This window comes from Aethalodelphis obliquidens, unplaced genomic scaffold (genome assembly GCF_003676395.1).
Source record: "Aethalodelphis obliquidens isolate GAN/ISIS:26980383/991018 unplaced genomic scaffold, ASM367639v1 scaffold71, whole genome shotgun sequence".
Taxonomy (NCBI): Eukaryota; Metazoa; Chordata; class Mammalia; order Artiodactyla; family Delphinidae; genus Aethalodelphis; species Aethalodelphis obliquidens.
In genome coordinates, this window is record NW_020838015.1 from 715,223 (window position 1) to 729,945 (window position 14,723).

Sequence of the window (14,723 nt, forward strand, 5' to 3'; positions counted from 1 at the left end):
GACTCTCTTATGGGTGCCTGACCTTACTATATAACTTCTTTTCGTTGTTCAAATGCACCTCCAACTCCACACATACTGAATAGATTCAGAACCTCTAACCTGCAAATCTCGTTGTCCTCCAGCATTCTCTGTGTCTGTGACTGGCACCACTATTCATCCTTGACTCCTTCCTTCCCCTCCAGCCAACCCATCCCTAAGTCCTGTATTTTCTTCCTTATGATGCTTGAATCCAGCCATGTTGCTCTGTCTTCACTGCCACGCACTTGGCCCATGCTCCATCCCATCACTTCTCAACTGGACCCCTATCAATGACTTCCTAAGTGGTCCCTTGCATCCACTCCTGTATCTCCTGCAACCTCAAAATCCTCTCCATTTGCTGCAGTCAGACCAAACCATCACTCACAGGCTTAAAACCCTTTGCTGGATGACCGGTACATGTACACGAGAGAGCAAGATTCTGAGTGTAACATACAAAGCTCTCTTTCATCTGGACCCTGTCTATGCTCATCCAGCCTCAACTCTCAAGACCCTTACCTCACTCTTAGTACTGCCGTCACTCTGATTTTCTTTCAGTCTGTGCTGTGTTCCTTTCTGTCTCAAGGTCTTTGCACATACTTTCTTCTGCTTACTTTTTCTACTGCTTATTCTAGGTAACATCTCCTTATTTTCAGATCTTATCTTTTTTTTTTTTTTTGCGGTATGCGGGCCTCTCACTGTTGCGGCCTCTCCCGTTGCAGAGCACAGGCTCTGGACATGCAGGCTCAGCGGCCATGGCTCACGGGCCTAGCTGCTCCGCGGCATGCGGGATCTTCCCGGACCGGGGCACGAACCCGTGTCCCCTGCATCGGCAGGCGGACTCTCAACCACTGCGCCACCAGGGAAGCCCACTGATAGGGTTTAGATATGAGTCTGCAAGCAATTGATATATTATGGTCTCTGTGCAGTCAAACCTCTCTGCTCATGATAATCTGTGTTTGCAGCCACTCCCCACAGCACTAGCATCACTGCCTCAGCTCCACCTCAGATCATCAGGCATCAGAGTCTCATAAGGAGCATGCAACCTAGATAGCTTGCGTGCACAATTCCCAGTAGGGTTCACGCCCCTGTGAGAATCTAATGCCGCCGCTGATCTGACAGGAGGCGGAGCTCAGGTGGTAATGCGAGCCATGCGGAGCGGCTGTAAATACAGATGAAGCTTCGCTCACTTGCCCGCTGCTCACCTCCTACTGTGCAGCCCAGTTCCTAACAGGCCACAGATCACTACCAGTCCATGGCCTGGGGGTTGGGGACCCCTGTCCTACATGACCGTTCTGCTCCTGGCTTGTTGCAATGCACAGGCCCACTTCTGTGTTTCTGGTTACATTGATCTCTCTTCTTCAAAATCTACCTTAAGCCTCACCTCTATAATGGCTTTCCTGACCCCTCCAGTCTACTGTGACCTCTCGTTGACCACACCACCCATAGGGTCACTCAGCAGACACTCAATTCACAAAGGCTTTCTAAACCACTAAAATGTCAAATACACATATTTCTATATGCATTCCTAGCTTTATTTCTGATCACATTTCAGTAGAGTCGAGTGATTCCTAGATGTGACCACACACTAATTTACTGCCACAGAGACACAGAGGTTCAATCACTTCAAGAACATTACCAGATAGAAAACAAAATTCTATCAAGATCTTGATGCTGGAGAGTCAAGACCCATTACTTACCAGCAGAGCATCAGAACTTTTGAGATTCAAATAAATGCCTCAGTAATTTCTCACAAAAATAAACATAAAGAATGTGGAATCCTTGAATGCCAACAGTCTCTGGTAAATTCTTGAAGCATTTCATGTATGAGCAACTGCAGTGCAGAAACCCCGTGGTGTTAACTCTTGGTATTTCTAAAGTGCCTTTGCACATAGTCAAATATTTGATGAATGGGTGTTGAATCATCATTCATCATACTTTGAGCAATTAATTCTACAGTGAGAAATGTCACCTCAAATAAGCATTAAGAGATCACACAATTAGATGTATTGAATCGTTCATTTAAGCTCTCATGTGGGAAAGGTATTAAACCCTGTACAAACAATAGGAAGTCATTCATTTATTAAAAGTGTTTTCTTTTAAATTAATAGAAAATTAAACGACATTTCTCCAAAGAAGACATATAGATGGCCAAAAAGCACATGAAAAGATGCTCAACATCACTAATTATCAAAGAAATGCAAATCACAATGAGATATCACGTCACACCAGTCAGAATGGCCATCATCAAAAAGTCTGCAAACAATAAATGCTGGAGAGGGTGCAGAGAAAAGGGAACCCTCCTATACTGTTGGTGGGAATGTAAATTGGTACAACCACTATGGAGAACAGTATGAAGGTTCTTTTAAAAACTAAAAACAGAGCTACCATACGACCCAGCAATCCTACTCCTGGGCAAATATCTGGAGAAAACTATAATTCGAAAAGATACTTGCACCCCAATGTTCACTGCAGCACTATTTACAATAGCCAGGACATGGAAGCAACCTAAATGTCCATCAACCAAAGAATGGATAAAGAAGATGTAGTACATATATATATAATGGAATATTACTCAGCCATAAAAAAGAATGAAATAATGCCATTTGCAGCAACATGGATGGACCTAGAGTTTATCATACTAAGTGAAGTCAGCAATATCATGATATCACTCATATGTGGAATTTAATTTAAAAAAATGAAATGATACGTCCTGTGAATGAAATGACTGCATCCTGTGCTCCGCAACGGGAGAGGCCACAACAGTGAGAGGCCCGCGTACCGCAAAAAAAAAAGAAAGAAAGAAAACCCTATCAGTGAGTGGCAAGTAAAAACAAGCTCAGGGCTCCCACTGACTGTGCATTATGGTGAGTTGTATAATTATTTCAGTATATATTACAATGTAATAATAATAGAAATAAAGTGCACAATGAGTGTAATGTACCTGAATCATCCCCAAACCATCCCCCCACCCCTGGCCTGTGGAAAAATTGTCTTCCACGAAACTGGTCTCTGGTGCCAAAAAAGTTGGGGACGGCTGATGTAGGGAGACAGTGGGAGAGGCAGCTGGAAAGGAAAACTGAAGCCAAGTTATGCAGGTTCTTGAAGGGCAGCTAAAAGCTATGCGCTTGATTCTAGAACCTACAGGTAAGTGATTCTCAAGGAATATGCAATATGGCCTCTTAGGGTTGTCAAAAACACCTGCTTCTGGAGAGCCTGATTTGCACCACCCTGCCAGGGTTGCCCTTCTTTTCCTTTCCTTCTTTTCCAGAATCCCTTCTGTAGTGAAACAGTAAGTAACAAGCCCCTGTGGCTGATGGGCATGTGTTGTTTCTCTGGGTAGGTTGAAGCAAGAAAAAATAAAATGAAAAGATTGAAAGTATCTATAATATGATCTGTAGATACACATTTAGGGTTTTTTAAAAGCATGAAAGTGATAGAAATAAAGCAGTCTCTGAGGAAGAGGACTATGGCAGAGGGCACCATGAGTAAGAAGGAAAATCTAGAGGCAGAAGTTGATGCCTCAGACACTGTTGGCTGCCAACCCAACATCCACCCTTTGCATCTTCACTGCTGGTAGAGCCCCAGCTTTGTTCATTTCTCATTCACGCTCCACAAAGAATTAGGGGAGTTTGATCCCTTCCCCTGCTCGAGAGGCAAATCCTATTTGGTTTAAGCCAATCATGACAGTCCTGTTCTCCCTACCGGGAATCTGTTTTAAGGGAGTGCATAAGACACAGCAGCACATTGAGATTTGAGGGGATACCTGAGAAAGATTTATTCACTTCTTGTTGCAGATCAAATTCCCTAAAAAGCAGACTCTGAGATGGCAATGAACATACAGAAGGGTCATGAGGTATACCTGAGATCAACACCTGTGAGATGAAAGAGAAGGCAGCAAGATGTGGCAGAGGGAGAAGTTGGGCTATGATGTAACCACAGTGAAGGTCTCAGTCAACCCAACAAGGAACTTTGAAGATGGTCTTGCAGAGTTGTTCTGAGTCGGATTGAGGAGGCTGGGCCCTTATATGTTTGTGACAAACAGTCATTGGATATGGGCTGCTCCCAGGAAGGGAACATGAACTTGGGAAGACAGTTATAGTCAGCAAAGAGCATTTCCAAACGGGCTGACAGCTGCAGGTTCTCTGAAGGAAACACCCTCAGCAGCTGGGAAAATAAGTCCCTTTAAGCCTGAGAGGGGGACTTCCCTGGCGATCCAGTGGTTAAGACTCTGTGTTTCCACTGCAGGGGGCATGGCTTCGATCCCTGCTCGGGGAACTAAGATCCCACATGTAGCGCGGTGCGGCCAAAAAAAAAAAAAAAAAGCCTGAAGAGGGATATAGGCAGTACATCACAGCATCCACTCTACTCCTAAAACAATTATACAGACAAGAGAAGTCCCTCTTTTCTACTGATGTTATGTATGGATGTGATGCCTCGAATGCATCACCCATTTCACAACCAGCTTGAGACTGGAGCAAACACAAACGGAGAAGGGTTGGAAATGAAGAAAACTACAAGAGAAACAGGACCAGAGCCCAGACCTCTGGTACCTGTAGCCTACCTGGATTTCTGGACTGCTTGATATCAGTGGTAAGACATGTCCTTACTGTTTGTAACAGTTGAGTTAGGGTTTTCTCTTACTTGCATCCCAAGCAGCCTAGCCAAGGAGTGGCAGGTTCAGGCAACAGATAATAAGGTTTGGAAAAACACAAAAAGAATGGGAAAGAAGGGATAGGTAGAAGAAACATGACAAAGAAAGCACCAGTAAAACCGAGGTCCCGGCAGCATATGGGATATGATGGTGACTTCTTTTTTTATAGTTATCACAACTTTGTTTTGGGGATGGTCAAATAAATTAGATGGTACCAATATTCTGGCAAATATTTAAAGTGATTAATATGGTAGATATGCGTTTTGTGATAGCCCAACACCCTTTCCAAATGGTACCCCAATTTCTTTCTGGGGACCTACCACTCCCTATTATAAAAAATTTGGTACTATGAGAAATCCAAATAGCTCCCCCTCCAATTGTGGAAACCCATGGAGTTTCAGGAGGTCACGTTCATCTGATTCTTCCTTATTTCCCCAATACAGAGTAAGGTATGTATCTTTTCTTGGTCATTTGGACCTTGAATCTAGAACAAGTGACAGAAAAATGACAAAACGGTTGGAGTTTTTTTTTTCTTTAACCCAATAGCAGGGCCCTGACCGTTCCTATAGTGCCTGTTTCCTGTGCACCCTGCCCCCACTCAAAGCTGGCGTCCTTTTGCTTGTTTCCAAATTGTTTTCTTCTGCCTTCCGGCCCATATTGTGCACTCCTGAAAGCTTACTCACTTCCCACCAATATCCAGTCTCTCCCTTTAACAACAGAACTCCCATAACAAGGTCCTACTGTATAGCACAAGGAATTATATTCAATATCCTGTGATCAACCGTAATGGAAAAGAATATTTAAAAAAAAGAATGGATATATATATATATATATATATATATATATATATATACACACACACAGCAGAAATTAATAAAACACTGTAAATTGACTATACTTCAATTTAAAAAAAAAAGCTGAAAAAAACCCCCCAGAATTCCCAAGCTTTACCTAGGCACTTGGATTCCCAGCTCAGGATGACATTTCATCCTTGTTTGCAATTTGGTGTGGTCACGAGGCTAAGTATTGGTCATTGGAGCGAAGCAGAAGTAATGTATGCTATTTCAACTTGTTCCCCTACAATGGAAGGTTCACGTGCTCTCCTGAGCCTTTCCCTTTAATTTTGGCTGGGAGATGATGCGAACTGGACCCAAGCTATCTTGAACCATGAAACAAATGGAAGCCCTATATTGACGATGGCAGAGCAGCTTTACTAGCCTTGGACTGCACATTTCTGGACTGTGATCTGAGAGAGAAATGTATACCCTGAATAAACCACTGAATAGTAGTTCTCTGTTGCAGCATCTTGACATGTGCCCTGCGTGATATAACTTCCAATAAATTCTTAATTTATGATCAAATATATTTATCTGACACACCAAAGAAACTAGTGTTAAGAATATGAAAGTTTTAATAAAATTCAAGCTTTTGTGGGGTTTTGTATCCTAAATATTGGTGCACATGAAATATTTAAACAGTTCGGCAGCCAAGAGAAGCTTCTGCAGACACTGGAATATTTATAGTGTAAGACAGGACGAGTCATGGTATTTGTGTTTCCATAAGGCCAAGGAACCATTTTCATCTTGGATCCAATCTAGAAATTATTTTTCCTGCCAAAGCCTAACTTGGATAAAATCCTCTCCTCACCAATGTGGACCAGAAGCCATAGGAGGAGAAAACTGAGTTTCCACTGAAGAGAACAGAGCCACAGCACAGAGAATGTGATCTTATTTCCAGAGTCGTATGATAAAAGCAATGTGTTTTTTTTTGCAGTGTTGAAGGGGACAAACCTGCCTAGTAATATAGTTGCTACATCTCACAACCTTAAAGTAAACTTTGAACAATTACTCAAAGTAGACTTAATTTTCTATAAAATTTCCAAAGACCCTATGGCACAGATATTCACTGACCACTAAATATTTATGTGCTCCCCTACACTTCCCAGCCTTCTTGCACTTAGGCAGAACCATGCCGCTGGTTCTGGCTATAAGTGTGATGCATCATTCCTAGGCTTTAGCATTTAAGAGTCAATATGTATAGTCAAAAACCTCCCTACAAAGAAAATTCCAGGCCCTGTTGACTTCACTGGTGAACTCTACCTACATTTAAGGAAGAAATAATACCAATTCTCATAAACTCTTAGAGAAAACTGAAGAGGAGGAATACGTCCCAACTCATTCTATGAGGCCAACATTACACTGATAGCAAAACCAAAGATATTACCAAAAAACACCAAAAAAACTACAGATCAATTTCCCTCATGAACATAGATGTAAAAATTCTTTAGCGAATTGAATCAAACAATATATAACATAAAAAGTATAATGCATCATGAAAAGGGTTTAGCATAGGAATACAAATGTTTTAACATTCAAAATTCAATCAATATGTTTCACCACATTAACAGACCATAAAAAAACTAGATGATAATCTCAATACATGCAGAAAAAGTATTTGACAAAATTCAACATCCATTCCTGGTAAAAATTTTCAGCAAACTGAAACTAGAAGGAAACTTCTTCAACCCAATAAAGAGCATTTATTTACAAAAGAACTGCAGCTGATATCATACTTTATGGTGAATGACTGAATGTTTTTCCCTTAAGATCATGACGTCCACTCTTGCCACTCCTATTCATTATTGTACTGGAAGTTCTAGCCAGTGCAATCAGGCAAGAAAAAGAAAACAAAGGTATTCAGATTGGGAAGAAAAAGTAAAACTGTCTATTCAAAGATGAAATGATTGTCTATGTAGAAAATCCATCAGAATCTTCAAACAAACAATTAGAACTGATTAGTATAGTTCCCTATACTGTAAATTATATAAACAATTGGAAGTTGAAATTTAAATATAGTACCATTTGTAATAGCATTAAAATATGAAATATTTAGGTATAAATCTGACAAAAGCTTGTAAGATCTGAATACCCAAAACAATATTAAGTGAAATTAAAGTTCATGGATCAGAAGACTCAATATTGTTAAAATGTCAATTCTCCCCAAACTGTCCTATACATTAAACTCAGTTCAATTCAAATCACAATCTCAGTAGGCTTCTTAAACAGAAATTAACAGACTGATTTTAAAATGAATATAAAAATGAAAGGGCCTAGAAGAAAAGAAAAATTTGGAGGAATAACACTCCTTGACTTGAAGATTTATTAAAAAGCTGCATTAATGAAGGCAGTGGTGTTGGCATAAAGGTAGACAAATAGATCAATGAAACAGAATAGAAAGTCCAGAAATAGGTCCACACATATAAGGACAATTGATTTCCGATAAAGGTGCAAAAGCAATGCAGCACAGAAAGGATAGTCTTTTCCTTTAGTGCTGTTAACAATTAAACATTCATATCTCAATAAATAAAAAACTTTGATCCATACCTCACACTAAAGACAAACATTAATTCAAAAAGGATAACAGTCCTGAATGTAAAACAAAACTATAAAATATCTAGAAGAAAACATAGGAGAAAATCTTAGTGACCTTGGGGTAGGCAAAGATTTCTTAGATATGACATCAAAAGCACAATCCATAAAAAAATAATGTTAAATGGACTTCATCAAAATTAAAAACATCTGCTCTTTAAAAGGTAGTGTTAGGAAAATTAAAAGGCAAGCCACAGATGGAGAAAAAATATTTGCAAATCACATATCCATAAAGAACTCTCAAAACTCCATAATAAGAAAATAAACAACCTCACCAATTTGGAAAAGATAATCCAAAGTAGATATATGGATGGCAAATAAGCACAGAAAAGATGCTCAACATCATTAGGGAAACTCAAATTAAAACCATAATGAGAACACTATATACCTTTTAGAACGGCTACAGTTGAAACAGCTTACCGTATGTACCAAGTGTTGGCTAACCCACTTTGTTGATTCACACTGGATTTGTAACCTGAGCTCAGAATAAACCTTTGTTAAGCCATTGGCTTTGAAGTTAGTTCATCAGCATAGGATAAATTGGTTTGTCCATCAGGGTTCAATTAGGGAAGCAGAACCACTGTAAGCCACATGGAATTTCAAATTTATCATAAGGATTAGACCTTAGGCAATTGTGGGAATTGGTGAGGAACTGTATGAAAAACTTGTCTCTGCTTATGGTGATGAGCCTGAAGTCACTGCAAGTAGCAGGGCTAGCTGTCAGCAAGAAAAGCTGAATGTGAAGTGGGAGAGAGCAAGGACAAACTGGAACTCACAAAGTGGAAACCATCTGTCATTACCATCTCCAGCTTCAGTGATGTGGGTGACCTGCAGAAATTGGCATCTTTTGTTATGCAGCTGCATATGCAAGTGGCCCAGAACTTGAAGTTGAAGGTCAGGCAGGAGCTGAAGAACCTGTGGGCCCAGCTGCTATCCGGTGCTAACAAGGTAAGCCAGCATACCAGTGGCAGCGTGTGCACTCTGCAGTATTGCCTGGTACCTTACACTGACTTTCAGAGAATAATTACTACTGAATCTTTACCTTCTACAATCTCTTGTGGCCAACCAGAAATCAGAACCACACAAGGAAGGCAATTCTGAGAAACACAGTTCCGGGGTTAGCTAAGCTGACACAGTACAAAGCCAATAAACGTAGCCTAACTCAACACAGACCCCAGCGGATATGGCAACGTGACACCGAGAAGAGGACTTATCAACAGAACTTGAGTAACACAACAAAGTAAAACAAGACAGGATCAAAATGAAGAGCATTTTATTAGCTACACCTGGCTAAGGATATTCATTTCTTCAGAGAGAAAAAAAGGAAATTAATGTGGAAGTGAAATAATTACTATCCACAATTTAAAGTGTCGTGATTAAGAACATGGGTTTTGTAAAGTTAGAAATCCATTTACAAGCTGTGTGTTTTTTTTTAAATCACCTCTTTTATTTTTATTATTTAAAAAAATTTTATTATTTTATTTATTTATTTTTGGCTACGTTGGGTCTTCATTGCTGTGTGCGGGCTTTCCCTAGTTGTGGCGAGGGGGGCTACTCTTTGTTGCGGTGCACGGGCTTCTCATTGTGGTGGCTTCTCTTGTTGCAGAGCACGGGCTCTAGGCACATGGGCTTCAGTAGTTGTGGCACAAGGGCTCAGTAGTTGTGGCACACGGGCTTCATTGCTCCACGGCATGTGGGATCTTCCCAGACCAGGGCTCGAATCCGTGTCCCCTGCATTGGCAGTCGGATTCCTAACCACTGAGCCGCTAGGGAAGCCCAAGCTGTGTGTTCTGATGCAAGTTCATTATCTTCTCTGTGACTCACTTCTACATTTGAAAATTGGGATAATAACTCTTCTCATAGGCTTGTTGTGAAGATTAAATGACTTAATAAAGAGAAAGCACTTAGAACAGTGTGTGGTGTATCAATGCTTATTAAACGTTGTTATAATTACTGTATATAATCATGCTTTAACTTTGTAATGAAATATATACATTTATGATTCTCATTGTCTTCATGAAGTTCTCAATGAAATGCTTCCTCCATGTGTTATGGAAGGTAGATTCTTGCTGAATGCTTCCCATTCAAGAAAGTGACTGTTATATTATATACCTCATTAACATGAATTATTATCACTTCTATATATTTATATATCTCATCAACAGAGGAGTTCTGACATAGGAAAATGATATATTCATTCCATGAATAATCAGAGAGAAGGCAAAAACTGTCTACTTTAAAAAAAAAAAACTCTTCTAAAATCTTCCCTGTGTGTTCAGTGAAGACTTCTCAGGTAAAGTCAAAGTAACAATCAAGTACAACTGCCATTTACCAGACTCAGTTCTGGACCCGGGATGATTTTCACTAGAATGTGTGTACTTGTGGTGTGTGTGTGTGTGTGTGTGAGGCTGTTACCAAATCAGAGTTTATATTTAGTAGATTTTCACAGCCAATTTGGTTGATTTTATTGTACTATTTTAAAACAGTCAGTACCTTTTGGGAGGAAGGCCTGGGGAGCCATGATTATGCAAGACCATACTGGTTAAGAAAGTTTATATAAAGCCTTCTCCTTTTTGTAACCTAGATATGGCTGAGCCTTTCCAATTGCTGTTAGCCCAAAGAAGTCTTTAATGCTATATAAAATATCATGGACTTGCATCCTAGTGAATCTCATGTCTGGGGTTTTTCCAGGGTAGTGAGCAGGGCTCTCCTCCAGTACCTGGAGGTTATGGATGATTCCATGCCACGGTTCACAAAAGGGGTTGACTCTGTCCTCTTGTCTCTAGCGGAGCCCGTAAGGAAAAATATTTCCCCAAGTTCCTGTCTCTTTCTGTCCACACTGTTCAACTTAACCTAGATCAATTGTGGATTTTTTTAAACTGAGGGATCACTGTGGCAAAGACTTGTTTAATAACAGAAGCCTGATTTTTATCTAGGCACATTGCTTCCCAGAATAAAGAACTACATGTTCTGCCTCTGAACCCCTTGTTGTGGAAATATGATCAAGTTTTAGCCAATGAGATTTAGCGGAAGTGGTGTAAGCAACTTTGGGAAGAGTTGTTTAAAGGAGCTAACTCAGTTGGGGTTGCTTTTCTTCCATTCTCTTTCCTAGACTACATATGTAATGGCTGGAATTCCAGCATCTACCTTGGGACATGGGGTGACCTTAAGGACAGAAGAAGCCACATGGTGAGAATGGCTGAGCAAAAGTTAAGATGATTCTAGATCCCTGATGATTTTGTGGAGTTGTCATAACAATTGAAGACTGTCTACCTGTGAACTTGTTCTATGCAAGAGAATAAACTGTTGTGTTTTTAGCTACTATATTCAGGTCTCTATTACTCGTACTTGAATGCAAATATTGATATAGTTAGGAAACCTTAGAAGGTTATTTACTTCCTGGCTCAGGTCTTTGCCAGGATGGTACCCCCAGTGGATCCTCCTTCAGCTCTTAATCTAGCTTTCTCACCTCAGGGTGGTGACAACTGACTAAATTCCAATGGCCGTTGAATCCTCTCCTATATGACTGCCTCATTCCTTTATACAGGAGGAATTTAACCCCTGGGTTCCTTCAAGCACTGAGCGATATCTTTGATTTCAGCTAGCAGACCTGGAGAGAGACCGGTTGTTTGCTCCAGAGCAGTCTCAGTTTTATGAATGAGGATGGTTCTGGATCATCCAATTCTAGTTTAAACACCTCCTCAATGAAAACTGCAAGGTTGATGGCCCATTTAACTATGCCACCCATTGTGTCAGTTTAGGTCCTCTGGAAAGCAGGTGCCAATGTGAATTAGATGTGTAGGATATTTTTTGGGGGGTAACGCCTGTGAGGGATAAAGGGGAGAGGATGAAAACCCACAGATTTGCCAGACAGAAGTGATGGATTTGGTTTGTAACAGAAGGGGAAAACCCTCCCAGCTTTGCTAGTCCAAGGCTGAGGTCCTAGGTTGAGGTTGATTATAGCCAAATATTTAATGGGGAGATCCTGAAACCACTGAACCAGAGAAGTGCTGAGGTAAGTCCATACCAACCTCATAGACTGCTAAACTAAAAACATGAGGGAGACCCAAAAGATCCTGGGGAAAAGTGAAAGCCAAGGGAAACATAAGAACTGGCTGCAAGTTTGAATGCATTCCTTAACTATGTACAGTTCAATCAGCAGAGGGTGGAAGCCTTATGAGCACAACTGTTTGAATACAACTTCAGCCAAATTAACTGGCTAACCAACTGAGCTATTCAGACACAGAAGCAACCTTTAGGAAGTTGGGCTAAAATGCAAAACTAATTAAAAATCTGAACAGAGACATCAGCAACTGGATACTGGGAATGAGGTGGGATGATGGGGGTTGGAGGTGGGTGAAGACAGATTCTGCAGTTTAAGTTCAGACAAGTAACTAAACATCAAACAAATAAAACAACTATACAAAAAACTTCCAGAATTGGAAGATTGGGATTGGCACACATATACTAATATGTATAAAATGGATAACTAATAAGAACCTGCTATATAAAAAAATAAATAAAATTCTAAAAAACAATTCCAGAAAAATAAAACAATCTTGAATTATTAGAATATATTATATAAAATATTATCTAAAATGTCCACTTTTAAACCAAAAAGTACTGGACATACAAAGAAACTGAAAAGTGTACCCCAGACTCAGGAAAAATGTGGTCAATAGAAACTGACTGTGAGTGGACCCAGATATTGCATTTAGCCGAGAATGTCTTCAAGGTAGGTGTTATAAATTTGTTCAAGTAATTAAAGGAAATTATGTTTAATGAATTAAAAGAAAATATGTTAATAATGAGTCAATAGAGAATCTCAATAGAGAAATAAAAATCATAAAAAAGGACCAAATGAAAATTCTAGAGTTGAAAAGTACAATAACTGAAATGAAAAATTTAACAAAGCTGTTTAAAATATCAGTTTAGTCAATTTCTTTAGTTCTATCTTTTGGTAGTTAGAGAGGATAAATTATTAGTCTTTTCCTACTAAAACATAGACAATTTCTAAAAGGCAGAGAAAATTATTTTCCAATGGTGCTTATGTTTCTACTTCCTTTTTTCTCTGGAAACTTTTGAGGTGGTTAGTAACAAATTGTTGAAATATGAAAACAATTTGCCAACTTCCAATGAGCCTTACACAAATATACGAAGAAATTTTCTGGCAGTGGTTTTTGGGAGGTCAGATTTTTGCCCCAAGATTTAGAGGGTTTGGTAGGCTATTTTATCATTGATAAAATCATTTACATTATTTTCAGAAACTTGAACATGGCAGGTAGTTGCTCAAAGGAAAATGTACTGTGCTTGTATTACAAAACCAAATTCCTTCAGCTTCTTCAGCTATGCTTAAATCCAAATAGTTCAGAGGGAGGGTCCATGTTTCTCTCTGTTATTTGGGTTTCCATTTCTCTTTCAACCTTGGCTACTTCAATCCCTTCAAGGCCTCTTTTTACTGTCTCTTATGGTTTATGAAATGTCACATTTCTTCCAACTTCTCAATTTTCTCTTTTATGATCATTCCCCTTAGTATTAGATACCAATCCTGAGGAAAGTGTGCTTCTAGGCCTCCTTTTGAGGATTCAAAATCTACAGGATTGGGAATTTTAGGGAACAAGTGACATACAGGCTTGGAAACTAAACACCCATTGCCTAATTGACATTGATTTTATCAGTTTACACATACTTCTTACTCCTTTTCTTATTGCTTCACCCACACACTGTCTGAGCCCTGTGTCTTATATTTCAATTCTTGATGGAAGTAAAGAATTTGCTGGTTTCCTAAATAAAACAATCCTGCTACTAAGAAGTCATAACCCTACAATGGAGTTCTGACACTGACTTCATGCTGAAGACAGAGGTGTGGTCTTTTGGAGTACCTTCTCTTCTGACCCCTGAAAGTACTTACTTTGATGCCTTTGTGGCTGGAGTAATCCCTTTATTAATGATTGTGAAAGATGGCCAAAATACTATCCAATATGTTACTCTATTCAACTTTTCAGGAAAGAGGAGGCATAAAATCCCTTGTAAGCCATCTCTTCTTGGAAACAAAACTTGCTTTCAAATCAATGCAAATGCAGTCTGTTACAAACATAGGAAACAGACAAAATGTATTGATTATTTCATTTGTTTGATGTTTAGGCCCTTCTACGAAAATAGGGGATAAATTCCTGTATCAGTAGATCACTGACACTTTCTATTTTTCTGTTTCTCCTTTTTCTACCTCTTCCCACATGTACAAATGCTGCTGCCATCACTACCACACAAGTCAAAGAATCACTTTCCTAGCAGTTAAGTGGAGAATGAAGAATGGGATGAGGTTATATTCCATATGTGCATTCTTCTTGGAGTACCTCTGTGATGCTCATCCCACTGACCACATCCAATTTATAATATGTGCTAAGACATACGGTACACATGTTGTGGCTATGGATAATATTTTTATATACTGTAATAATGAATGTGTAATGAGTGAATTTTTCTCAAGTCTATGTGACTATCTGTGTGGGAAGTAGGAAGGGAGGAAACACGCCTGTGTGGATCTTCACTGAATACTCTGGAGAAGAACAGAGGTAATAAACAAAACCTAGAGAACAAGACCATTCACTAGGGGACAAGGGAAA